This window comes from Dermacentor albipictus, unplaced genomic scaffold, assembly GCF_038994185.2.
Source record: "Dermacentor albipictus isolate Rhodes 1998 colony unplaced genomic scaffold, USDA_Dalb.pri_finalv2 scaffold_40, whole genome shotgun sequence".
NCBI lineage: Eukaryota > Metazoa > Arthropoda > Arachnida > Ixodida > Ixodidae > Dermacentor > Dermacentor albipictus.
Genome location: NW_027225594.1, coordinates 101,252 through 126,846, shown reverse-complemented (window position 1 = coordinate 126,846; position 25,595 = coordinate 101,252). Strand labels below are relative to the sequence as shown.

General features: G+C 47.5%; 1 long non-coding RNA gene across 1 annotated transcript; it reads right to left on the bottom strand.

Annotated features, from left to right (window-relative positions):
- Positions 1-1,331: 1,331 nt before the first annotated feature.
- Positions 1,332-25,147, bottom strand: LOC139052852 (uncharacterized). The gene is made up of 3 exons (XR_011510086.1): positions 25,048-25,147; positions 14,544-14,693; positions 1,332-2,119 (listed from the first exon to the last, which is right to left on the bottom strand). It is a non-coding gene; the product is annotated as an uncharacterized lncRNA (long non-coding RNA).
- Between the last annotated feature and the right edge of the window lie 448 nt (positions 25,148-25,595).

Genomic DNA, 25,595 nt, shown 5'->3' with positions numbered 1-25,595 from the left:
AAAGGCAGGGATGTTAACCAAGGTTCCGCCCGGCTGGCTACCGTACGCGTGGGGAAGGGGAAAGAAAGGTAAGAGGGAGAACTCACTCACGATGGATGTTGCACTCACAGACGCTCGTCTATTCCGGTTCTAATCAGCGAGTGCATTACCGCTTTGGTGGTCTTGTGCTCACTAAAAGTCTACGGCCAAGGTCCTAGGATCTTAGCTTCCGAGAACGGTCTGTCGTCTAAGCGGCAACGTCTGGTACGCAGAAAATATCGTTGGGAGTTGCAGGTTGGACATTGGCACGGGATGTGTTCAAGGTATCATCCCGCCTGCAAGCAAAGCCATTGTAGTCGTAACCTTCTGTCATATTTACCTTACACTGGTCCACGTGGCCACCAACATTGGAGCTAGGTTGGCACCGATCGCAATGTTATACTCGGGTACATGGTCTAGTATAGCTGCGGCTTAGTTTCCATGGCGACATGACGCCAGCAGTGGCTCCGCCTGAGGGTGTCTTCCGCAATGCCACTGAAGCGTGTCACCACGCAGACATCCAACCAAACCGGCGCGACTGGGTAACACAAGAAGACGACGAGGTGAAATTTCCTTGCAGGCTATGGTGGATCCTCCTGCAGGTACACCACGTGTTGCAAACACTCACGCGGAAGACCCTTCTCTGAGCGAAAAGCTTCTCGGGAAACGCGCCCCTCTCTCAACCCTGTTCCAGCGCTGTCCCGGATGCCTGTAGACCCTTTTCATGCTTGCAAACATAGGAGACTTCCGGTTAAACAGTCTGGAGAAACGTAAGTTACAATAGCCTAAAAATTTATAGGGCCTTACATCTGGCACCAGTTTTGTTGCAGAGTAGGAGTTTTTGACAAGTGAATTGCAGTGTTAAATGCAACAAAAAACGCGTATACATGATCTCGACATACGGCGCACGTTTTGTATATCTGAAAACATCAAGAATATGTGCCTACATTATACTATGCGACAAAATACTTCTTTTTTTCTTGGCTAACTGGAATTTCCAAAATGACTGACCGGAAGTTCAGTGGGGTCTTGCATGCACTGCTGTCCCACCGCGGATGAAAACGGTCTGCAGCGTACTCAGCGCGCCGTTTTCAACCGCGATGTTCTCACGTCGACTGCCTTGCCGTGCGCTGTGTTGCTGCACGATGCGTGACACACGAGTCGCCGAGACGCGCGTAAGCGACTGGAAAAAACCAGCGCTGCGATCGCGTGCATTCTTCGTCTGCAGGCTTACACTTCACTCATCCGACCGAAACTGGAATATGCATGCATTGTGTGGGATCCCTATAAGAACATTAACATTTTAGAGATGGTCCAACGTAAAGCTGTCAGGTTTATTTTTTCTAAATATAGACTGAGCGACTCTCCTACTAGCCTAATGATTCAACATAATATCCAAACGCTACAACTACGCCGGAAAATGCAACGACTGGAATTTCTTTTCTTGCTTAAGAACAACTGTTTGTCCCTCCAGCCACAAGCTTATGTTAAACCACTTACAGCGCGCCGAACACGGCATCGTCACGCTGATTCTTTGACGCCTTATAACACCCGAACTAACCTTTTTAAGTTTTCATTCTTCCCTCGCACTGTAACAGATTGGAACAGCCTGCCATTATCACAATTGATAAATACCGATTCTATTGACCGCTTGTGTCTTTGATACTGGGGGTATTGCCATATGGGCAAACCTTGTTACTGTTTTCTTCTTTTTTTACACGTGAATATTGCATAATACTTTCCACATCATCCTTTTTCTATTCAGTATTTTGCAATGAGCGCTCGTTGAACTTCTGGTACTTTTTTCCCTCTCTCGATAGTGGTTGCCAGTGCTCATATATGCGGCAACCACTACTGCAGGCACAACCAACTGCAGGCCCTCATTTGGGCCTGCAGTATTGTATAAATAAATAAATAAATAAATGACATGTTTTTCTGGCACCGGCTCGCGACGCCATCTGTTGCGGTAACAGCGGGTGGGATTCGGGGAGATGTCGGAGGAGGCAGGGACACCTGAATAGCAGCTCCTCGTTTGCAGAGTTCCAGGAAGGACAGTCTCTCCGACCTGTCACCGCAATGGAACGCCGGTATGCAGCAAGACCTGCGCAGAGGGAAGTCAAAAGAAAAGGCGTGAGGTGTTGCGACAATTGTTTAGACGCATCTCGGCACGAGCAATGCAAGCACTCGTGGTCGGTTGGGAAAGCTGCCCAAGCGCTACCTCCGGCGATGTTTCTGTAGCGTCAAACATATATATATATATATATATATATATATATATATATATATATATATATATATATATATATATATACATTGCCTACATTGAGCGGCTTTTCTTATCTCATTGGCTGATAAGAGGCGATAAGCACGCGCAAGTGGAGAGGGTTTCGATGGGGCTGAGCCAGCGCACTGAAAATAGATAACCAGATGTAAAGGGAGGTGCCGGCGTCTGCGATTGGTCCGCTTTCCTTTACTTCTGGTGGCTTGTCTAAAGTCGCGGCGGCCTGCCACAGACGGCTAAAAATGCGGCTAAAACGGATCATCAGTGAAGAATTCGTAGAGCGATGTCGTATACGTGCAGAAAGGGCTCAATAACGTTATACGGTCACGCAAAGCGTTTTGTTACACGCAAATAAACCCATGCTCTCCGGCAGGTGCGAGTAGCCAGTGTCTGAGCGATCGGCGGCAGCCGTCTTCTATTCCTTTCCGAGCGGTACAGTCTCCGGCTATTCAGAAAAAAAAATCCAGTTTTATTTGGACTATCAATGCATCTATAACGCGTACACGTCACTTTGACGCAATGAGTTTTCATGGTTTTGTGACGTCGAGTGACAGGCAGGTGAAGTGCATGGGTGCAGCGTTTTGACCACTATCAGAGGGTTAATGGCGTAAAGGCGTCGAACCAGAAACAATTATTTTTCTTTCGGTTGGTCGAATCATGCATAATCATTGTGTACAGTCATCTCAGATTGGGGGCAATCGCGGTTTTCGTGACGTCGCATGACGGACAGGCGAGGTGGAGGTGGTCGAAAAAAAGTTTTTTGACCAATCTCAGAGGGCTGATTGCACAATTATAATAGAAAAATTCGTAATAGCTTTACGTTATAGTGCCCCAGATCTACGCTGAGATTTAGCGAACTGCGCATCTTAAATATCGAACATCCTGTTCTTACCGGGTTGCATCTATGGTACCCTGGCTCGTTTCCGACCCCTTTAATATCTAAGAGGGAGAAAAACAACTTAACTTTACGCGATGAAGGTGGGGGGCTCCAGCAACACGCTCTAGATAAAAAGTTTGCGCGCTTTGAACTATATGAGCACAAAAAAAGTTATGCGCAAAACGTTCGACTCGGTGCTCCTCCCGGTGCCATAAATACTATACTCAATTCTTATTTGATCTGCTACAATATTCGATTTCAAAATTCACAATTTTACCGCCACTCTACTTCTGGTATACGAATAGGCGCCAACAGGTGTTGGTTGTAGATACCTTTATAGAGGGTGTCCCAGCTAACTTTAACCAAGCTGTTCAACAACAACACAAAATTTAAATGCAAGGTACGATCCCAAGACCAATGATGTTTGGTCGTCACCTTCTGATAAATGGACGCCGTAGGTTTTAGAGAAAGTTAAAATCTAGTGACTGTTAGAAGCGGATTTTTCATTTATGCTGTCAGTATATTTTATAAAAATTTGTGAAAGCCGGATATTTTCAGAAAGCGAAAGTATCGAGTTTACAACTCTAGCTGAAGAACAAGAAAAATGATATCACAATTGTGTAAACTGCATCCAATAGTACATCTAAAGTGGACCAAACTAATGTATTACACACCGCTCTTTAATATAACCTTCTTCTGTAAGTATCACTTTTGCAAAACCATTGTCACGTTGTAACAGATTCACGTAAGCTATAAACTTATGTATCGCAATCGTTTGCGTTAGATGCCCCAACTCATGCAGTTTGCAGAACGGCGATATCTGTTTTGGATACGGAGGCACAAATTCGTTAACTTCGGGGTTCAATTCTTTTTGCCTTTTTTACTTACAAATTTTTAACATTTTCTATAAATACGTTCAGGCCGTAAATCGAAATTTCGCTTCCAGCGGTCACTAGAAGTTAAATTCATCTCTAAAATGCAGCAAATGTCATTAAAGATCGGTCCAGGAGCTATCTCTGAAAAGCATTTCTGCGTTTTACGTGTATTTGAATAGGCGGCGTCGGAGATGGGGCCGAGCTAAAGCTTCCTCTTAACAGCGCCGTAACATGTGTCCTACTTCGTCAAATAACTCCCGCGGTGATCGACAGCGCTTTCTGTATCATTTTTTTTTCTCGGCACAGATATACTTAACCAGCTTAGGTCGCTACATGCAGCGGTTTATGCGTTTGCCATTATACGCTGAGTGGTGCACTTCGTCTCATTTTCATATTAATGCTGAGAGTAAACAACCTCTCTCTGTTCCCCCCGGCTAAATAGGCGAATGACCGGCTGTGGAACGGCTTTCAGGAGCTCTAGTCACGTACTACGTGCTTATCCTCCGTGCGTTTCCATTCATTGCCTCAGAGATTCGTCCGCCTCGCACCGCACGTGTGGCTGGGTGTCACGAGTGCACCCTTTCTGAAGGACTAATGACGCGATATTTTGGACCGTTCTTTCTTTCTTCTTTTAAGGTCCTAAGCTTCTGAACTTCAAAAATTTTCTTTTTTCTTCTTTGGGCCTGTGCAAAGGCCTACAGTATTGTTAAATAAAAATAAACTAGGGGCGACGGTAATGCGCAAGCGCAAACTCAGACGTAGCGGTCTGCGCATGCGCAGTACCGTGGCGCCTAGTCCTTGCGTACACAAGCCGCTTGCGTCCGCTACTCTAACATCTCTATTATATTTTCGAGCATTCATTTGGACAGGGCAAAAAAAAACTAGTGGCAAGCCTTATTAAGAGCGCTGTAAATAACTTAATACAATTATGTTTTTTCTGCTGCCAGTTTCAGGTCTTACTTCCCAGGAGGATTCTATGCTATGACGTCATGACGCAGTGTGTTGTCACGTGAGAACAGGGCATTGCGCCTCGTGGTCTCGTTTGCTGGCGCTCGTTGTGGGTCGACGAAGCCGTTTAGCGGACGACCGAGTGATCCGGAGAGAGCGCCCCCCACCACCCCCCACATAATAAAACGTTATCTCCTGCTCTTACGTGACCACACAGTGCATAATGACGTCACAGCGCAGTAGAAACGAAACCGAAACTGCCCGTGGAACGCCTATTATGTTAAATTATTTAGGGTGCTGCGAGGCCTGATATTATTTCTCTTCTTCTGGAGTTTAGAGGAACCGGTCTTTCGTTCGAAGCGATTCAGTGTGGCGGTTTAGCGGTAAATTCGAGAGAAATGCGCGAGCATTACGTCGCACCTCTTTGAGGTATCGTATCTGTGATTTAAACCGCGTTCACAACATTGCAGAAGTGTGGTTCAGGAGCTCACTCGACGCACGTCCTACCTATTCGAGGACCTAAGCGCAACTGATGGCTGCCCGGAGCACGCCTACGTCAGCTGACGAACGTATACATATACACGCAAACATTTTCTACTAAGCTCTCCCTCTCTCCCTCTTTATCCCAACCACGTGACCGGCTTCCATCGCTTCACACACGTGCACTTTCTTTTTTTCCCACTTTGGCACTCCTAATGCTAACGCATTAAAAAGTGAATGCTCGAAAATATAATAGAGATGTTAGATTAGGGGACGCAAGCGGCTTCTGTACGCAAGAACTAGGCGCCATGGTACTGCGCATGCACAGACTGCTACGTCTGAGTCTGCGCATGCGCATTACTGTCGCCCCTAGTCTATTTATTTTTATTTAACAATACTGTATGCCTTTGCACAGGCCCAAAGAGGAAGTCGATTGTAAAAATACACATGAGCACGGGAAAAACGGGAGAAGAAGAAAAAAAGAAAAAAAAAGAAGAGAAAGTATAGAAAAGAAAAGGAAACTGTCATACAACAACACTGGCATTCAACACAAGGCACTTTCTTTGCTTCTCACAAATCAAGGAATAACAAAAGGTGCTCCAAACAATTGCAATATTAGTCGTATAACATTCTTGCAGTTATCGGGGCTCAACAAAACGCCACTATTCAGCACATTGCAATATTTACGTTTGAAATTCTCGCGTTCTTGCGTACGCAAGCGGCTTGCGCCCCTTAACCTAGGACTGTCCAATGTCAGTACCCATTTAAGGGAACGACTTCCTTGCCTAACAGTGTTGACCCGCGCCAGCCCCACTCGTGGCCAACGCCCCCCCCTGCGTGCATTTGGGGGCGCGTCGCCGCGTTCTGCACCTCTCGCAGAAAAACTGGAGCACAGCTGCACGACGGGCTCGAGGCGACACTCGAGTATTGGCACGTCGCGGGTGGTCGCGTCCCTGTCGCCCTTGTTCGCGCGTGGGTCGCCGCGGCTTGCACTGCACCGCCTGTTCTCGCCTTATACGTATACACCCCGCTGGGGTGGCTGGTTTTTTCTACGGCGTCCTGCCGCCGGGGCACGAAGTCGGGGGTGCGATTAACCGGTCCCGATATATAAAACACAAGAGAAAAGAATGATCGATTTGCACGTTGTTTGACGTGTCGTTCAACGTCGGTAGAGCTGGTGGGTCGTGCAGGATCGTTCAGGATTTACCCCGCCCTTCCACCAAAGACCAAGTCGCGGGTGCGATTAACCGATCCCGATATATATAAAAAAAGAAAAGATAGGCTAAGAATTATCGATTCATGCGTTGTTTAACGTGTCGTTTAACGTCCGTAGCGCTGCTGGGCCGTCCAAGATCGTCCCCGCACTTCCACCGAAGTTGTTACGAGAGACGTTTATTTACGGAGTGAAACGGGTCGGAGAGGAAGCGAACTGAAGCAAGACTGCGAGTCGGCCTAGCTGGAACAGATTCATCTCAAAACTTATTGTGCGCAAACAAACAGGGACGAAGAATAGAAGAAACACAAGGACGAGTGCTTTATAACAACTGGTTTTATTTTTGAAGAACCACCTGCTTAAACACCCACAGATCTGCGCGATCTAGTCAGGAAGGAAGAGGCAGCCACTGGGAAGGACCAGCCCCGCGCAGAGTACGGTCGAGCCAATGCGCACGCACTGTACTTCTTTCTCTGCATCACTCGCGCAGTGCTGCGACAGTATGATCTGGGAAGTTTTCGTTCCTCTGTTATTGATGTCTATCTACTGAAAGAGCGATATGCTGTCATCCATCGATCGATATTACAGCACGGAAATACGAAGGGAACCCGTGCGGATTTCTCAAAACGAAACTTCGCAGTTGAAGAAGTTCTTGAGTTTTTCCGGCCCACAAGTAGTGCCTTTTCGCGGGGCAGTTCGTTCTGCTGTCTGAGCTATAACCAGGAGGCAAACACCCTTTGGGGAGCGAAGCCAAATTATTCGACCAACTCGAAGCGGCAGGGACACAGAGACAGCAGCTGCTGGGTGGATGGAAGTACTTGCGTCGCGCGAAACTTGGTCTACCTGATTGATTTGCAGCTGTCAGTTAATCTACGATTCGACGCATACTGACACTAGACAGTAGTAAAGGCAGGGCGCAGAAGACCAGGACTCAGGAAGAAGAACACAAACGACAGGACCGGCGCCACTCACAACTAAGTTTATTTTCGCAACAAGCCTGCCCTATGTAGGTTATTCACGCCGAGTCACGCACAAAACTTCAAAAGTAAAAAACAGCAATCTATCGACCATATCGACCATTTTTTTACTACTTCAAGCATGAACCAACTAGCCCAAGCAAGAGTTTTACTTGACACTTTTTTTCTCTCCTCTTCTTCTCTTTCTCCTTTTATTCCCTTTACACCTTTCCCCAGCACAGGGTAGCCAGCCGGTACTTACACTGGCTAACCTCCCTGTCTTTCCTCCTCTTTGTCTCTCTCTGGGAAGAAGAAGAAGGCGCCGACTAGTGCGGACGTGGAAAGATCGGCTCCCGCTTTCGTAAATATTTTCGGTCTGCTTTTTGTGTCACCTACCACGGAAATGCACGCCATTCGACACGGTTTCTTCTGAGGACTTCCTTTGGTGAGTGGCCTTTGCGCGGAAGCCGTGGAACTTTTTGTGTAGACCACGCCGCGGCAACGCTAGGCGCGGGTAGGCTTAGGCCTAACGCGACGAAGAGGGGCATTATGCCCGAAGTAGAAATGGTGTTAGGAGAGGCAATCTCCCCCGAAGAAGCCAACAGCCCAGGCTGGACGACAGCGTTGGGCAAGCACAAGAAATCCCTGCAAGAAACACCAGTTTCAACGAGCAAGAGAGCTCACATGGGCTCGAAGGGTGGCTGCCGCACGGCTGCCCCGCAAGGCGTGTTGCAACGTCTCGCAGCCTCGTCGAGGCTCCCCAGACTACCTAGGGAGCACATACGAATTATTGTCCGCCCAAGGGGCGGGCTTGACGTCAAGAAGATAAGCCAAATCAAGCTGGCTCAAGCCTTGGCCATGGCGGCTGCACTAGCCCCCACAGAAACTGAGGGCGACGTAATCTGCCCTAATTTCACTCAAAACGTTCTCGTCGTATCCACCCCGGAGAAGAAGAACGCCGCCGCTTATGCAGGAATCCAGCAAATCCGCATAAGCGAAGGACTCTACAAAGTAGCCGCATACATAGCGGCCCCAGACAACACCTGCAAAGGGGTCATACGAGGGGTCGACGCAGACATCAGCGAGGCCCAACTCCAGCGCATGATTGTCAACCATCGTAACCCGAAGGCTCTGGAAGTCAAACGAATTAAGAACACCACCACAGTGGTTGTCCTCTTCGACGGCATGAAAGTGCCTAACTATGTCATGTGCGGCGTCAGCCTTCTGCGCTGCACGCTCTACAAACGCCAAACCGAGGTGTGCTACGCGTGTGGCGGCTTGGGACATCGCGCGGACGTCTGCCCCAACCCCACCAATGAGGATTGCCGGGGCTGCGGACTAAGCTCACCACCCGATGACCACCAGTGTTCGCCGAAGTGCGCCCTTTGCGGAGGCCCGCATCTTACGGCGGACAAAACGTGTAAGCAGCGCTTTCAAGTCCCATACGTCGTACGCAGACGCCGACGGCGCCGTAAGCGCGCCAACAACAAGCACCAGCAGCAACAGCTGGCCAAGGAGAACAGGCCACGTGGCTCCAGCGCGGCGGGAGCCCCCAGGAGGGAGCGCTCCGTCACGCCCTCTGGTCGACAACGCAGCCTCTCCAGAGGGCGCTCTCGTTCCCGAGGGCGCTCTAACTCCCGGGTTCGGATCCAGGAAACGCCAACCTGGGCCGATCGTGTCAAGTCGAAGCAGACGACGCCGGCTTCAAAGGTAACGCAGGTAGCATTGCCGGAGCATAAGGTTGATCCCAGAGTCGCTCAACTCATGCAAGAGAACGCTCGACTCAAAGCAGAAATGCAGCAGATGAGGGCCGACTTTGAGTCTTTCCGTAAGTCGTACCCCTCGCAAGTCGAGAAGCAACCGGTGCCCCCCTCAGGGGAGCCACAGGCGCGCTCGGGTAAACGTAGGGCCGCGCCCCCAGAGGGGGACGCTGACTCTATGGAGACCGAGTCCAATAACAAGGACTTAGAAAGCATGCAGCGGGCTATTCAGCAGCTCGCTGAAAGCGTGACTGTCCTCCTTAAAAGGATGGCGTCCCTGGAAAGTGCACAGGCCGCGTTAGCTACGGCTAGACAGCCTTCGAGGGAGCCCCGTCGGGCACCTTTACCCGCAAGCGCCGTCCCCGTCAACAAGACGGTGGAATGGCCAATCCAAGGCAATCACCATGGCGGTCAATCCCAATAAGTTGGTTGTGTGGCAGTGGAACTGTGCCAGTTTCCAACGACGCAAAGCTCCGCTGCAGCAATTCGTTTCGGCACAGGCGGTCAAACCGCACGTAATTCTTTTACAAGAAACTCTCGATGACGCGCCCACCTTCCCGGGATACCGGGTTGTATCGATACGGGAGGAAGGAAAGCGGGGTTTAGCAACCTTGGTCGCACGGAAGTGCTCCTTTCAAGTACACAAATTACAAATTGGCAGAACTAGGGCGGAAATCATTATGGTCGAAATTATCCCTAACAATTGGCTTAAGAGCAGTGTCTTTCTTTTAAACATATACAGCTCGCCGTCGGATCAACGGCAGTCATTCGCCACGATCATGACAAAGCCGGTGGCCCTGAGCAAGGGAGCCCCCATAGTGATAGCGGGTGACTTCAATGCCCCCCACAATGCCTGGGGATACCCCCGCCAATCCACCAAGGGCAATCTCCTTGTCCAGGCAGTTGCTGACTGCTCACTGGAATTGATTACGGATGCTCAATACCCGACGCGAACCGGCACGTCGGTAGTCCGAGACACCACTCCGGACCTGGCGTTCGTCAAGAACGCCCCCGGAGCAGGATGGCAAAATTTGCAAGAGAACCTGGGCAGCGACCACTTCATTGTGGAGATTACCCTAACGATTAGCACAGCCCCTACCAGGGAATTTAAAGTGACGGATTGGGATGCCTTCCGGAAAATACGGAAGGCGGACCAGACCGACTACGATAATCTCGATAGTCTGTTCACAAGACTACAGAAGGACGTACAAGCTGCGACCAAGGTGGTTAAGACCGACCTAAAGGTAGATCGTATGGACGCGCGCCTTGCACACCTCCTAGAAGCCAAAAACTCCATCCTGCACCGCTGGAGAACGCACAGACTCCACCGCCGGCTTCGTAAGAAAATTGCGGAGCTCAATCGTACAATTGAAACTCATTCCATCGAACTGTCCAAACAACAATGGAATGAAGTGTGCTCCTCGGTTGATGGGCAGATGAGAACGGGGGGCAAATGGAACCTGCTCAAACACTTACTCGACGACTCGCAAACCAAAAGCAATCAGAGACTAGCCATCGATCGCATAGTTCATAATCAAAAGGCGGCGGGCGTATTTGAACACGTCCTCTTGCAAGAGTTGGCCGAAAAGTATCTTCCGCTGGGCCACTCCGGTGACGGGGATTATCCTTGTTATCGGGGGGGAGCGGTGGGGGAGCTCGACGCCCCCTTCACGGAATCCGAAATCTGGGAGGTGCTGCAAACGCTCAACGGTCGCTCTGCGCCGGGCCCGGATGGCATCTCCAATAAGCTCCTCCGAAACTTGGACGAACAATCAGTTGCGCTGCTCACCGGGGAGGTCAATAAAATTTGGGAAACGGGCCTAGTCCCCGACTCCTGGAAGACAGCCTCAGTGGTGCTCATCCCGAAACCAGGCAAACCTCTTGGGCCGGAGAACATGCGGCCCATCTCGCTCACGTCCTGCGTGGGTAAGGTGGCCGAACATGTCATTCACAACCGTATATCTAGGCATATAGAAAATAATGAGTTATTCCCTCACAACATGGTCGGCTTTTGGCCGGCACTCTCCACACAGGACGTCATGTTACTTATAAAGAGGCAAATCATTGATGTCGACACTAGAGACACTCGGGGCATCCTTGCTCTAGACTTGTCCAAGGCTTTTGATAACATCTCGCACCGGTTCGTACTAGACGCCATCTCAGATCTGGGCCTGGGGCCACGATTCCATGCGTACGTTAGCTCCTTCCTCAGGGATCGCAAGGCCACTGTCAAAATAGGGCAAATCAAATCGAAGGAATTTACATTGGGAGCGAGAGGCACCCCGCAAGGGGCGGTCATCTCTCCCCTACTGTTTAACATCGCCATGAAGGGCCTCTCGGACAGACTGGCCACAGTAAGAGGAACGGGTCACGCCCTCTACGCGGATGATATTACCGTGTGGTGCTTGGGAGGGTCTGACGCTGCAGTTGAGAGTGCGCTCCAAGAGGCGCTCGACATCACAGAACACTTCCTACTAGACACGGGCCTGAGTCTGTCACCAACCAAGTCCGAACTTCTATTGTATAGGCCCACCCGACGGGGGGTTAGGTGCTCCACACCCTTAGATCAAATTCACATAGCCCTCTATACGAAGGACGGACAACAAATTCACAGAGTGGATACCATCAGGGTCCTCGGACTCTTGCTGGAATCTCGCGGGGGCAACTCACAGACTATAGCCCGCATTACTTCGAAGACGGAGAATATGCTTCGGCTTATCCTCAGGGTCTCGAACCGCAGAGGGGGTTTAAGCGAGAGCAATCTACTCAGACTCTACCACGCGTTTCTGATGAGCCACGTTAACTATGTAGCCTCCGCGTTGCGCTGGTCTAAAGGGGATGAGGCCAAAATCGACGCCCTCATGCGCAAAAGCATCAAGCGCGTGCTGGGTTTACCACTCACTACCAGCACCGCGCGTCTCATGCAACTAGGCATGCACAACACCCTATCAGAGGTGATCGAGGCCCAACGAGTGGCTCAAATAATTCGACTATCATCATCGCGAGCGGGGAGACGCATCCTCGAATCCGTTGGATGCGGTCACCAGGAAATCACGGAGCGCAACGTGACCCTATCACCCATGGTCCGAGATACGTTCAAGGTAGATCCCATGCCACGTAACGTCCACCCTCAATACAATGTAGGGCGCCGGGTAGCCAGGGCTCGTTCCCTGTTAAAAGCGGCTGCTGCCACTCCGAATCTGGCATGTTTCGTTGATGCCGCCCAGTACGAGTGCTCTGATCACTATGCCGTAGTTTCGGTTGACTGTAATGGCACTCTCATTAATTCAGCATCCGTGCGGAAGGTTTCTTCAACAGTAGCCGAGCAAGTTGCTATAGCTATAGCACTGAAGGACCCTCTACGTTCCAATATCTTTACAGACTCCAGATCGGCAGCCCGAGCTTTCGCCTCCGGCTCGATCTCAAAGGAGGCGGCGGCCATCCTCGGCAGCGAGGGGGCTGCTGGTTTTCATAGCATCAAATGGTTCCCGGCCCATATGGGAATCAATGTACACTCTGAGCTTGTTAACGCCAATGAGTTGGCCCATGACTGTGCGCGAGGTCTTACACACCGCGGCGGTTCAGGTGGACTCACGGGCGGCGACTTAGGGCTGTATAGGGATTCGCTTCTCACCTTCCACGAAGTCTTGACACATTATCAACTTGCTCGGCGGGCCTTTCCGCTACCACGCCCTAAACTTAATAGACCACAATCGTCGGCGTTTCGCATGCTTCAGACGGGGTCATTTCCCTCCAGGGGCAGATTCAGTCACTTCGCGCCTAACGTAGAACCCCACTGTCCAGACTGTGGGGAGGCGTACTGCTCCTTGTCCCATATGCTCTGGCAATGCCCTGCGTTACGCAGCTCATCGCTAACCACTCCAACCGACTGGGAGGCAGCCCTTAAGAGCGGCGACCTCTCAGAGCAACTACGGGCTGTCCAGAGGGCCTGCGACAGGGCGGAGGACCACGATCTTCCGACCCCGACGTGGGTGCGGCCCGCGACGGCTACGGGGACTCCCTGAAAAGGGGGGTACCCTAACGCCGGTTCCTCAGGACCATTAATAAAGTTCTTTGTCTGTCTGTCTGTCTGTCTGTCTGTCTCTCTCTCTCTCTCTTACTTGACACTAGACAGACAGCCGGGGTTGATGTGCTTGGAGTACAGTCGATTAATTTGTCCTTGCGCTGCGATCTGCTAGCCTCCTGGTTAGCGACTCCTCCGGAAGGGCGTTGGGCCCCGGGTTCGAATACCGGAACAGGAAGAATTTTTCTTCAGCTACGAAGCCTTCTTTCGGGGCAACCCGTATTGGTTTCCTTTGTATAGCTTCGTGTTACAATTGGGGTGGATGAGAATTTTCCCTTTCGCGGCATTTGCGCCGCCTTGAAGGTTTCCGCGGAAATGATTTGCCAAATTAAGGAGTATGTGTTCAGTAAATGGTGTATTGGCACTATTCCAAACAGCAATTTTATTCCTCCAATGAAGTATTATATGGCTCGTCGATAACAAACCCCTCCATTGTTGACCCTATGTAAAACATTCTTAAAAAACTAATTTTTATTCAAATTCTAAAGAATTTTCCATGTGAACGCGCATTATTGATTCTTTACAAAACATATTGTAACATTTCTATTGCATTTCTTATCACCTTTTCTTAACATAAGTAAACGTTCCACTGACATGCAACGAGATATCGTGCATAATCTTTTCTTCTTCTTTTCTTCAACAGAATAGCAAGCATATTTACAACCAATGCGTGGAATTCTTAACAGCGCGCAACCGATGATACTTCACGAGTAATATCCGGAACTGATCTTGCGAGCCTATGTACTTTCAGCACGAAACAAGTATGTATTCTTTCTCCCCCACCCCTGAGCCGAAGTTCTTCCGTTTGCGCATAAATATGCGCGAACAATCTCAGTTTACAAGGCTTCTGCATTTCCTTTCTTGTATATCGAGCGCATTTTGTCTTCTTCTTCTTCTTCTTTTTTTTCTTTCGTGTTGTCTCCCGGTGTATACGTCGCCCTGTTTTACCTCACAAGGCTTCTGCATTTCGTGTCTCGTATATCGAGCGCATTTTCTTTCTTTTTTCTTTGCTTTCGCGTTGTCCCCCAGTGTATACGTCGCCCTGTTTTACCTCGCTTGCTTTCGGCATCGCTGGAGCGCTGTGGTATTTCGCTATCGGGCCGTCGTCCTTGCTTCGTCCCGAAGACACGTTCCGGGGACCGACCGTAAACACACACGTCGGCGCGCGTCCAGACGCTCCCCCGGGGGTGAAGAAAATGTCCTGCAAGAGAGAGAGAGAGAGAGAGAGAGAATTATAGCGGTGACACCTTTGTAGCGCGAACGATAGCACGCAACGAGAAAGCAGCTATAAGTACAACAGCGGCAACCTGAGGCAGAAGAAGCGACGACAACGACCATTGCCATATAACACAGCTGCTCGTATATACACGCAAGTGGGAAGAAAAAAAATAGATCCACGGAAAGGAGGCTGGGAGGCCTAGGAGCTTGAGGTCAACCGTAGGGAAGTATAGTAGCAGCAAAGGCGATCACTATAAGCTTTTATGCTATACTGTACCTCGCGAAGAGTTTGCGACGTGGACACAACGTGGAAAGCAGAGGCCGGTCGGGGGAGATGCAGCTAACTCAAGGTGTAAGAAAGAGCTTATCGGCCTCTTAATTGGCCTTTCTTTTCTTGTCTTCGTCTTTTTTTTTCGTGACTTGAAGCAGCGCTATCGAAACACTCTCACAAACACAAAGCGCTGGCATATAGCCTCAGTCAGTGCTCGCTTTGCGTGCCTTATTATGTTTTGTGAGTGTCGGTGCTCTTAAAGTGCGCTTATTCTATCGACGTCGTGAATAACCAACCGGTGTGATCAGCATATAAGCTTGTTTGTGTGTTTGTCTGTCTGTTTGTTTGCTTGGTTGTTTCATTGTTTGTTTATTTATTTATTTATTTACTTATTTGTTTGTTTGTTTGTTTGTTTGTTTGTTTTCGTTCCTTCTTTGCTTTCTCCAACAAGACTTGGTTTTGTAAGTCCACAGTTTCCGGTTGTATTTTGTAGCGTTCCTACTTAAAGGACACAGTAAACGTAAAGCATTGCTGTGGAACTGGCGTCCATCTTGTCTACATTTTATTCTCACTTCCTTCTTCTCTTCTCCTGAACCCAGACTCCTGCGCTTCTTCATCTTCTATTCCAAGGCTCATACCGCTTCACCCTTCCAGGTTTCTTTTGCTAACCCCTCCTGGGGTAATACTTGAAAACGTTTCCAATCGAAGCACATTCAACTGAGCCACGTTCGCCAATGTACCACACAGTCTTCAATATTCCTTTCTGAGTGGCCGTCTTTGTCACAGAGTAAGGACCATAAAATTTGGCATTGGATTCTCTTACTCCTTTCCTAACTAGAATGAGGTCGGTGACTTGAATGTCTGGAATATCTGAGCAATGTCTCTTGTCAAAATTTTTTTTCATTCGTTTACGGTACCTCTCCTCCTGCGATTTCTGTTTCCTTTCCTCGACGATCTGGAGATTTTCTAACAGCCCAAGTTCACGGTCCGCCTGAAGAATAGGGGTTTCTCCTGAAGAAGCGAATTGCGGGCTGCATCCCAAGCCGCTGGTGTAGGAGCGATTGTGATGTCTTACAGCTGCTTCTAAAGAGCATTTCCAACCACCAGGGAAACTATCGTACATCCTGATGTATTGTTTAACATCTCGTATTGCACGCTCTGCAAGCCCATTCGCTGCGGGATGGTATGGCGCACAGAACTGGATTGATATATTATGGTCTCGAGCCCATCTTGCTAGCTTTTCGCTCTTGAACGCTGGACCGTTGTCACATACAATTGTCTTGGTTGTCCTAAACATATCCCGTTCGAGAAGGGCGATGGCACTATTCGCATCTTCTTTTCCTGCCCGTGCCGCGACCATCCTGGTGCATTCATCTATGGCCAGAAGAAAAGCTTGCGTTTTTCGGACTCCTTCTCGTTTCTTATTTAGCTCGGCAAAATCCAGGTGTATAACTTCAAAAGGCACGTTTGAGTGGCAAGGTATTATCATGGCGTCCGTAGGCTGCTTATATTTCACTTTGTTGATTTGACAAATGTGGCATGAACGAACGTATCGATTGACGTCGTCTTTCATGTGAGGCCACGTAAATCTCTTGACTAGCTTGTTGTAGGTGCGCCAAAATCCGTCGTGTCCTCCAGATTCTGGGCTATCGTGGTACAAATAAAGCACCCTGGAAACCAGCGTTGGCGGGACTTGATAGCGACCTTCCCTAAAAATCAATTGTTCAGTGCCTTCCCACAATTTAATTTCATTGATTTCTGCCGATTGTTCGTTGTTGGCCTGTATCATCAGTCTAGACAATGCATCTGCATCAGTCAAAAGGGGTCCAGGTCTGTGGGAGATGGTGAAATCGAACTGCTGCAAATAGTTCACCCATCTGGCGATACGTCCCTTAGGTTGGGTCATATTCAAGAGATGAGTGAGGGCTTGGTGATCGGTGAACAAAGTAAACTTCGCACCTTCTAGGTACGTACGGAAGTACTGAATTGCTTTGAGGACTGCAAGAGCTTCCTTTTCAGTAGTGGTGTAGTTGACTTCAGGTGGCTTGAGGGTGTAGCTGTAGTAACCTACTACGTGTCGCTTTTCTCGGCCGGATGCTTCTGGACATTTCTGGTACAAGACTGCACCTGTCCCATAGTGTGAGGCGTCGGTATTCAGTTCAAAGGGTAAAGTGAAATCTGGTATGCGTAGAATAGGGTCAGCAGATATTCTGTGCACCAGATCACGGTAGACTCTCTCACATTCCTCATTCCACTCAAATGGAACTTCTTTCTGTGTTAGGCGCGTGAGGCATCTTGTTTTGATGGCAAAGTCTTTTATGAAGGGCCTGAAATGTCCTGCTAATCCCAAAAATACACGCAATGAGTGTACGTCATATGGTTTTACCAGTTGGGATATCCTCTCGACGGACTCTTGTTTCGTGCTTTTGGTAGTCCCATCAAAGACTCTTCCAAGAAACACCACTTTTCTTTGAAAGAACGCACTTTTCTTAAAATTAACCTTGAGGTGTGCCAAGCTCAAGGCATTTAATACCTGGGACAGGTGTGCCTGATGCTCCGTCTCTGTTTTGGAGAAGACGATAATATCGTCTATGTACACGTTACAAAAGACACCTAGGAAAGGCTTCAGGACTTCGTTCATAATCTTCTGGAACCATGCTGGTGAGTTTTTCCAACCGAAAGGAAGCCGGTTATACTCGTACAGGTCGAAGGGCGTGATAAAAGCAGTGTACATTTTTGTTTCTTCGGTTAGCGGGATCTGCCAGAAACCTTTGCACAAGTCAATACGTGAAAAACATCGGCAACCACCTGTCTCATCTATAATCGTGTCTATCTTCGGCATGGGAAATGGTATAAGTTCTGTCTGTCGGTTGAGAACCCTGTAATCTGTGCACAGTCTGAAAGTTCCATCTTCTTTCGGCGCAATAGTTATGGGAGAGGCGAAGGGTGACACCGAAGGCCGGATTATATTGGCGTCTAGCATCTCCTGCAATTCCTTCTTCAACCATATCTTGCGCTCTCTTGACATGTTGTAAGGTGATTTTCGGATGGCGGTCTTGTCGGTGAGTTCGAAAGGCACCTTGTGTGACGTCATCGCCGGTGGATAGCTTCCTATGCATACTAGTTCAGGATAGGTCGTTGCAATATCCTCCGCGCAATTGACAACTCGCAGGTTATCCTTTCTATCCGGCTGTGTCTCTTGCCTTGATAGTCCTTCCACTAAAACCGCATCGTCCCAGTATACGTTGATTTTTAGTTTCTTTATATCTGGTCTGAATAGCAGAAAGTCATACGTCACCCCCTCAATCACCAGTACTTCACTCGCTATTTCATGACCTTGGAACTCGATGTTTACTGAGGCCCACTGATTATGCATTGTCACTTTTCCATCGTAGCCTTGCACCCGTAGTACTCTTCCACTATGCAGGTGACTTGCATCTACCAGCTTGGCATTTATTATAGACACAGAAGCACCGCTGTCAACCAAAGCCATCATGTGTCTGTTTCCCACTTTCACAGGGATGTGAAGTAGGCTAGAGCAAGTTAAATAAACAGTCTCAGTTGTGGTCATCGGGTCGGACTGATCACCCTTGTTTATCAGTTTTTTGTCGTCGGAGCCTCTTCAGCGTCCGAAAGTAGGGGAACAGGGTCGCTGTCGATGTTATGCACCCGACCTCTGGGAGCGCGCCAACCCAAGCTCTCTGTGCCGCCTGCAAGGCGGCGCGGTTCTCGCTGATTACGGCTTGACCAATCCGTGCCGGACCGTGTGAAGTGACCGCTTGAGCTAGCGTTTATATTTTCTTCTGAAGTAAATGATATGTCGTGAAGGCACTCCAGGAGCCCTTCCATAGTTTTAGGTGACCGTAGTTGCACTTGCTTCAGGACTTGCGCGTGCAGTCCGTGCATTATTAGTGCTACTACGGCAGACGGAGGAAGCATAGGCTCGGCCAGCTTTAAAAGGCGGCATTTGTCAAAGAAATACTCTACGAGGGAGCCTTGCTTGAATTTGAAATTAAGCGCGGCGTCCCACCTTTGCACTGGGTTGCTTCGGAATGTCGTCAAGAATTTTTCTTTCCACTGATTCCAAGAGTTGCCAGCCTCTTCAATAATGTGCAAATCATACCACTTCCGTGCAACACCGCTTAAGTAACTACGCATGTTAGTAATCTTGTCCTCATTAGAGTGCCAGTTGTTCTTTCCAGCGGCATATTCATAGAATTCAAGCCAACCTTCTGGACCTGATGCCATGCCGTCGAATGCATCAGGTTCTACAAATTTAGTCACTGGCTTCTCAGCGTTTAAAGAGCTTATAAGCGATGTCACCAGCTGGTTTTGTTGCGAAATCTGTTCTTGTTGTAGCCGAAGTGCTTTCAAAACGAGGCTCACCTCTTCCGTCGACGACTGTGATCCAGAGTCCTTCCGACGCATCGGTTGAAGAACTAATTCGTCGAAGATCACCAGAGGCAAGTTCACGTTCACAGCACCCTTCCGACGTAGTTCATCAGGGTCCATGGAAGCCTTCTCTAAAACCAGGTTCATGAGTTCTGCCGAGTTGAGTTCGCGAGGTAGTTCCACCGCTGGTTCATCTTCAGCTTGGTATCTCGAAAAGATGATCTTGTCCGCGGAGGTCTCCTCAAGGAAAAATCTCACCCACATGTTGGAGTTCGCTGTCGGCTGCGCCAAAATAATGTAGCGTTCCTACTTAAAGGACACAGTAAACGTAAAGCATTGCTGTGGAACTGGCGTCCATCTTGTCTTGTCTTGTCTTGTGGCCTCGAGAGTGGCGCGTACCCACTATGGGGGATTGGCCAAGAAGCAGGCGGTTTTCCGTATGGTTAGATGTAGAGACAATCTAGATTTGTATTGTGGAGCGTGGGACGAGAGTACTGTAAATTAGAAGTTTAATTGATTATTGTTAGGAATTCCAATAAAATAAATAAACGTGAAGAAATGAAATAATATAAATTATGGATAATTTTAGAAATTCAGCAAGGTACTCTTTTTGTGTCTCTGATGAAATTGTAAACTGCTAGAAAAGCATCCCTGTGGCTGGATCCCAGTGAAGTCGCCCCAAAAGAAAGAATGGTTGGCGAGGATAGCGAAAGGCTAAGTTTAGTAAATGAGTATTCTAATAGTTTTCTTTGTCTTAGAAAGCGGCGGCACGAGAGAAAGTAATGTTCGACAGTTTCAGGCTCACTGCAAAAAGAACATAGAGGGGACACTGCGAGACCAGACCTGTGTAAGTAAAAATTTAGAGGAGGTATGCGACATCTCAATTTTGTAAAGGAAACTTCCAATTGCCTTGAAGGACACCAATTAGTATGCCATGGGAAGCCAAGATGGTGGAAATCAGAAGAGGGTGTTAGCATGGATATTGCAGAGTTTTGAGAAATAGCGAAATTTCTGTACCTAGCCGCGGTGACATAAGCCAATGTCGGCAAAACAGATATGATTGGGCCGTTCAGGGAAGCTCGTGCGAGAGAATCAGCCATTTCATTCAAATGCAACCCATGATGTCCGGGTACCCATAGCAAACGTACTTTTCGTAAGTATGGAGGCACCATCGAACGAAATGTTCTTTGAATTGCTGAATTTAAAGATGCAGTTAGTGCTGTGCATACAGATAGCGAGTCGGTAACAATAACAGCTAATGGGTCATTTTGGGGCAGTTTTCGTAATGCTAGTGTTATCGCTAATAATTCTGCCTGAAATATAGGCGTGAAGTCGGGAAGGCGAAGGGAGTAAGACCACTGAAGAGATTCAGAGAAGATCCCCACTCCTGCCTTCTCATTGCACACAGAAGCGTCCGTAGCTATTACATTGTCAGTGGTTAGCTGGTGTAGGTGGCCTTTTAAGATATTAATTAAATCTCGTCTTGGTAATAGCTTAGCATGATTTGGAAATATGTCATCGAACTGAATTTTGAGGTCTGGGAAGGCATCATTTGAATGGTAAACATGGTGTAGGGACACATCCAATTTTTGTAACTGTTCTTGAACGAATATTACCTGAGGACTGTGGAATCTCGACCACGATACTTGGAAAAACTCAGACGGTTCAGTGATAAATATATATTGCGTACGCCTTTTGAAATAATCGTAAATTGTTAAAAATGTTTGAACCGTAAGTATGCGGAATCTGCAATCTAGGGTGGGTATATGAGCTTCCTGATAAAGAACAACGTTGGCAACAAATCTAGGTAGCCCAAGGCATGACCGTAGAGCTTCTCTTTCTAAAAGTACCAGAGGTTTAATTTTGTAGGCCGGGCCACCGGAAAATATTACGCAGCCGAATTCTAATATGGGCCGAATATACATTTTATAGATCATCAGTAAAGTATCCCTGCGTAATCCAGAGCGTCGGTGGCTGAGCCGGCGGAGCATGCCTATGGCTCGTTCTGCCTTTGTTTTAATATATTCAATGTGGCTGTGCCAGGTGAGTTTGCCATCGTAAATGACACCAAGGTACTTGACTTCGTCAACTTGGGGAATGATTTCCTGTCGGTATTGTAAAGATATATGCACCTGTGCAGTTAATGGGAAAACTAATACTGCACTTTTGCTAATATTTAACGACAAATGTAACCCCTCTAGCCATGTTTCCAGCATTCCTAAGTAATTCTGCAACGACTGTTGTAGTGAATGTATATTATTTGCGGACGTAAAAAATGCGATATCGTCGGCATAAACATAAACACGTACTTCCGGAGACAAAGGAATTGTGCTTAGCAAAATGTTAAATAATATAGGAGAAAGAACGGAACCCTGTGGTACACCTCTTGTCTGCTTGTGTTGGGAAGTCGAAATACCGTGTTGGTAACAGTAAAACTCTCTATCTCTTATAAATTCATAGATCCAAGCGGTTATATATTTAGGAAAATTCGTAGACTGAAGTTTATCGAATAAAATATCATGTTCTACAGAGTCGTATGCTTTTGATACATCTAGTGTTACCAAAGCTGCGTACTCTCGTTTGCGGCGAGCAAGTTTAATGCGGCTCTCTAAATCTACATGGGCGCACCATATGGAGTGACCGGGACGAAATCCAATCTGGCAAGGACTGAGAAGGGTATCATCCTGCATCCAATTTGTTATGCGGCCGTGAAGTACTCTTTCTATTAATTTGACGACATTGGAAGTAAGAGAAATCGGTCTTATGTTGTCTAAGTCAAGTCCTGCTGATTTTTTCTTTAATAATGGAATAATTTTAGCTATTCTCCACTCTCTTGGAACCCATGCATTTTTGAGAGAGAAATTTATTATGTTTAGGAGGTCCTGAGGCGCATAATCAAATAAAACTTTTAGCATTCCTGTTGTAATTCCATCTGGACCGGGGGCTGACGTCGGTAACGAACTAATAATGCCTTGAAGCTCTGTCACTGTTACTGTTTCAAAGTCGTCTCCTGAGGGAGGTTTCTGTAGGCCTAATGGCAATTTATGTTTGAAACGTTGCGCAAGTCCTTTAGCAATTTTCTCAAGTGATTCCGATACTTCTTTTGTTGTTAAAACGACAGAATCGACATTCACGGGCGCCGGTATAACTTTACGAGATCGAAGAAATTTAAACAGTGCCTTTTTATTGCAAGATTTCGAAAGGTATGTGTAGTGCTTGGAATCATAATCCTCCTTAGCCTTTGACACTGTTCGTTTAAATGTATTAGATATATATGTATAATCAGCCCAATTATTAGGACTTTGGTTGTATAAAAGCTTTTTCCACGCAGCTTTTCTACGTCTAAAATCTCGCTCGCAGTCCGAATTCCACCAGGGACAATATGAACCACCTTTAGTAGATTGCACGACAAACTGAGCTTTTTTTGATGACTGTTTTAGAATTGAACATAGGCTCATTGCTTTAATATCTCTCTCCATGCCCTCCTGAGCGTGTAAAGCTGATTTTAACGCATTTTTAAATTTTTCGTAATTAACAAAAGTGCGCACATTACTATGTAAACTAGTCAATGGGGTAAGCAGTTCAAAAATTATAGGGAGGTGATCGCTGCTAGTTCCGGAGTCTACAGTCATCCAGGAGGTGACAAACATGCTCGAGGTAGCAAACGTAAGATCTAGGGCAGATCGCGACTGACCCCGTACAAAAGTATGTGCTCTTGAATTTAGGCAAGAGAAATTATTCATTAAGACCCAATCCCACAACCGTTTTCCACAAGTGTCCGTTCGGAAACCCCACGACACATGATGAGAATTAAAATCTCCCACCAGTATGATGTTCTTCTGACTGCGAGCAATAGAGATATCCAGATAGCGGGTATCTTGCACTCCAGCGGGGAAGTACGTGTTTATTATAGAAAAAGGTGTGCAGCCAGGGAGTATTATATCCAGTGCTAAGATTTCACAGTCTGGGGACATTATCTGGTATGCTATAGTAGCTCTATGGCAGATTTTTGATGACACAAACAAAACTAAACCACCGCCTCGAGATAGGCGATCCAATCGAAAACATCGGAAATTTTTTAGATGAAAAGTCTGACCAGCAACAAGCCAAGTTTCCTGTAAAACAATAATATCTGGAGAATATTTAGAAATAAGATATAATAAATCTGTTGCAGCGGAAAGTATGGAACGACAGTTCCACTGAATTACTGTTAAAGTTCCTATTGTGAATAAATCCGAGCAGCAGAGACTGCTTGGTCTAAAACGCTCTCTTTTAAGAAGTCCTTCTTAGTAGGAATCTCTTTAACGTACTTTTTTGCCTTGGAGTTGGTGGGAGAGCTATGTTTTTTCTCTGTCGGTGACCTTGTTCGTTTAAGAGATCGGGGGTCCATATCTACATCTTGATTTTCTATCCCATCTGTGTCGGAGAGACATGTTTGGTCGACTCTCTCAGAAGTTGATGGCTTTGATGTATTGTTATTTGTGAATGTCTGCGTGGTTGATATTTCAATTGGTGGAGTCTGCGGTACACCCGACACCAGATCCTCAATATTGGCTTTGTTATTTAATTGAAGCCACGTAGCTAGTTGTGAAGACAGCACCTGTGCAAGGGAGTCGGTGAGATTTGTCATGATACGCTCCATTGCTTTCTCCAATGCCTTTTCAACGGAAGCTGCCACAGCCTCAGAGATTGAGTTTTCCATGGACAATGTTTGACGGGCCGTTATACCAGCATACCCTTGAGATCTGCTCTGAATTTCTCCAATGGCCTCACGACGAGAGCATCGACGTCTATCAATTATTTCAAGAATTTGTACTTCTTTAGACCTTGCAGGGCAATTAGGCTCATCTGCTGGGTGGGAACCACTGCAAAGGCAGCAGGACTCATTTCGGGAAGAACAGTCATTTGAATGATGGCCTTCTCCACATTTTCGGCATCGTGTGTTTGACCTGCAGCCTTTTATGGAGTGTCCAAACCGCCAGCACTTTAGACACTGAAGGACACGAGGTGATAGAGGCTCAACGCGGTATATAAGTGGCCATGCCTTGATTTCCGATGGGCGGTTCATTCCAGCAAAAGTAGCAATGACTGTTTCTGTGGGTATGCGCTTATTGTCAACGACACGGCTGCAGCGATACACAGAAATCACGCCTGCCGCTGAAAACATTTCCAAGATGTCTGCCGGACATAGACTTACGTCGACACCGCGAACTAGGCCTTTGGTACATGCAAGGTGATGAGGAATGAAACTGCTCACCGGATGTGTCGCGAAAACGTCGCACTTCAGTAAATCTTGAACACAAGCCTGGTCAGACGAGCAGCAAAGAATGCCCCCTCGGCCGAACTGCCGAACCTCGGTGATTTGTTGAAAATTGGCCGAGGCCATCCGGAGTTCGCTTTGAATTGCTTTGGGATTCTTCATGCGAATCACACCGCCATCACTCGGAACCAAAGCCACAGGAACGCTGCTCGTCCCACTGCGTAAGAAAAGCTCCACCGGCAAATCAGAGTTAGGAACAGAAGCCGACCAGGAGGAAGCCTCCTGGCCTGGCGATGAGAGTGACATTGCAAAGAAAGAAGTAATTACTCTGGAAGGTTAGCAGATATTGAAACAAAAGATCGCAAACAATTACGTTAAAGAGACAGAATAAAAGAAAACCGCCAGCTACTTGACCAGAACCAGTGTTCGGGAGCTCAGCCACCAGGCCACGACAGGTTCCAGGATCAGCTTCGACGGAACGTTCGCGACGTTGCTTGTCTACATTTTATTCTCACTTCCTTCTTCTCTTCTCCTGAACCCAGACTCCTGCGCTTCTTCATCTTCTATTCCAAGGCTCATACCGCTTCACCCTTCCAGGTTTCTTTGTTTCTTTCTTTCTATCGACGTCGTGAATAACCAACCGGTGTGATCAGCATATAAGCTTGTTTGTGTGTTTGTCTGTCTGTTTGTTTGCTTGGTTGTTTCATTGTTTATTTATTTATTTATTTATTTACTTATTTATTTGTTTGTTTGTTTGTTTGTTTGTTTGTTTGTTTGTTTGTTTGTTTGTTTGTTTGTTTGTTTGTTTGTTTTCGTTCCTTCTTTGCTTTCTCCAACAAGACTTGGTTTTGTAAGTCCACAGTTTCCGGTTGTATTTGTTCTCGAGTCCAAACTTTTCGTCTGTTGGCATTGTTGTTCTTGCCGTTGCCGGCAATCAGACAGAGTCTGCGTGACAACGCGCC